Genomic DNA, 3,120 nt, shown 5'->3' on the forward strand with positions numbered 1-3,120 from the left:
CATTCTACTTTTAGAAATTCTAGGAACCACTAGTAAACCTGCAGATTGAGAGCGAAGTGCTCTGTTAGGAACATAAGGAACAATCAGATCTCTAAAGTTTTTTTTTTTTGTGCTTTCATTTGAAAGTAGAAAGGAAAGGGATGGAGAGTGGAGGTTGGGCTGAGACACATGAGGTAAATGTCTCCAGGTGGGGTTCAAACCTCCAACAGCTACCCAGAGCACCAAGTTCCCTGTATAGTTGCTGGTTTTTCACCTACACCACCGCCTCACATCCGGAGACTTTGGATCTCTTATATAGGATGAAGTTAGATTATCAAGGGATTCATTTATGACAGGAAGAATTTTAAAGTCTATTCTCAGTTTAACAGAGAACCAATGAATAGAATCTGAGATTGGAGTAAAATGGTCTCTGTTTTTAATTTTCATCAGAACTCTGGCTGCAGCAGCTTGGATCAACTGAATGCTTTTAACTACAGATCGTGGTTTTTCTTGTTCTTTTGGTCATTATCCTGACTTCATGACTTTAGGTGAGATTAGAAACATAGGCTGAGTGGTAAATCGAGAAGTTTGCTTTTTGGCTCAGTTCCATCTTCACCTCAACAGACCGGTGCATCATCCGCATTATGGGAGCAGCCACACCCACCTGTCAATCAACCTCCTTCTCCGTACTCCTCTCACTCATGAACAGATGCTTTAACCCCTCCCCTTGAGGCGGTTACTCTCCTCCAAACTGAGAGGGACAAGCCACCTTTTTCCTCTAGAGAACCATGGCCTCTGACTTCTTCTTCATTGCCGCTTTGCTCTATCCAACAATGTCCTCAGTCAAGGTCAGCAGCTCCCCACTCCCACTGTGACCACTGTTAGAGAAGCTCTGCTTCCCACTCTAGAGGCACCAGACGGTTTGGTAGAACCACTTTGTGGCAGAATGGTAGTCTTTCCCCAAGGTCTTTCCAAACTCCTCCCAGGTCAAAGTTTCTGCCTGTCACCATCCAGACCCTAGCACACTTTGCCTCATTATACCTGCTTGCTTCCTCAGTTTTCCCACAAGCCAGTCAGGCTCAATAGGACTCTTTCTTCAGCTTGACAGCATCCTTACCGGCAGTGTCCACCACCAGGTTCAAGGGTTGCCGCCCTGACAGGCACCACAGACCCTACGGCCACAGCTATGGGTGGCTGGATCTTCAATAATGGGGCACTTGGACTCTATGTCCTCAGCCTCCCCCAGAATCTGGGAGGAGCTCTCCAGTAGATGGTAGTTGAGGGCTCCACCAGACATTCCCTGCAGAGCCTTACTACACGGGGAAGCCTGCCCAGTCTGTCTGGCTCTTCCAGCGCATCCAGCTCTCCACTAGGTGCTGATTTTGGACAGTTCTACCCCTCCCTTCACCTGGGTGTCCAAGACATGTGGCCAAAGGTCAGAAGATTCGACTACAAAGTTGATCATTGACCTTCAGCCTATGATGGCCAGGTGCCAAGTTCCTTTTGGACACCTTAATGCTTAAACATGGTGTTCATGATGGACAATCCATTACATGTAGAGAAGTCCACTAATGAGAAACCCCCAGGTTCAGAGCAGAGTCCCGTTCCTCCTGAAACAAGTCACCAGTCTGTTCACGAGTGAGTCACTACCACTGCAGTCATCCCAGGCAGTTGAGCTGAGCTGTTGTTTATCTGCATCCAGGCTTTTCTCACATGGTGATCTGTTGATGTCAGTGAGTCTTTCTTTTTATGCGCTGATGCTGCTAATCCTGCAGCGTTTGTTGAAGGTCACAGAAGGCTTTGATGGAAGTACATGTGGAGTGTTTCATCTGCTGAGACAGAGGGAGACACTCTGCCGCTATCCTTACTTTGTTTCACCATCCTTCATGCTGCATACTGTGTCCTCTTCCTCGCTACACTTGCCGTCTCTTTCTGCCTTCCTATTGGCTCTTCTCCCCCCCCTCCCACTAAGTGCACTTCGTTCCTTTGCAGGTTGTGCCGTTCTTGTACCTTTTCAGTGTTCCACCTCGTCAGCAGAGAAGCTGCTCTCTGTCTGTGTGAGGATGGGGATGGCGTTACGTAACCCGCCTAGCTTGGTAAATCCTGCATGCTGACCTGCTGTCTGACCTGTCCAGCTTGAGCAGAAGAGCTTTTTCTTTCAAGGCCTCATTTGTAAAGCATTAGATAAACGTTCCCCTCGCCCAACAGGACAGGATGACGTCAGATTTCTGTTCTAAATCATCGAAGGATCCGCTGGTATTCATCATGGCTGCATCTCCTGCTTTCCTATCAGAGACTTTTTGAAGGTGGAGAACATTCAGACTAAGGACACTAAGTCTGCTCCTTGCAGGAATCGAACCCGCACCGACGGAAACATTTCTTCACAGTTCAGTGGTTATAATCTGGACTTGATGGGATCTTATTTTATCATGTCCTTTTGGAAAAACATGTATTATATGTTCTAAAACAGATTGTGGAGTTCCCATTCAGCCAGAAAAAAAAAAAAACTTTAATGAAAACATTTTTTATATCACATTAAATCTAATTAAATTAATTAGAAGTTATAATTGGAAGTAAATATGGTAGCTAGCAAACATCTGAGGGCTGTTGCAGGAGGCTCCTTATGAGCCACATAGCAGCACCATCCTCATTTTAATGCTTTAAGTTAAGATTATTTTTGTTAACTATTGTTTTAGTGAAGAAATTAAAGCTTTCCTTTTTTCACAGATGATCCATCAAATGTTTTACTGTCAGGATATAGTTACAGTTTTTAAAAATATGTAAAGAAAACATTCCTTCCATGGAAGTTTAGGATATCTGTCATATTTTACATGAACCAAACCTTAAAAAAAAAGTGAATCAGTTTCATCTTCCTCCTCAGTTTCATCTTCCTCCTCATGATCCAGACACACAAACTGAAAGAAGACTGATCATTGAGCTCCAGCCGTGGATCAGGCAGGTTTGGCTGAGCGTCTTTCACCCAGGAACTACTTTAAACCTTTACACACCGAGCTTCAGCTTCATCTGTCTGGATGATTCTTAGAGCCAAAATATAAAAAAATAATAATAATAAAAGGTGGTCCATGAGGCAGACACCCTGTCTACTTTTAAGGCTAGGCTTAAAACTTTCCTTTTTGATAA

This window comes from Cyprinodon variegatus, unplaced genomic scaffold (genome assembly GCF_000732505.1).
Source record: "Cyprinodon variegatus isolate N-32 unplaced genomic scaffold, C_variegatus-1.0 Scaffold922, whole genome shotgun sequence".
NCBI lineage: Eukaryota > Metazoa > Chordata > Actinopteri > Cyprinodontiformes > Cyprinodontidae > Cyprinodon > Cyprinodon variegatus.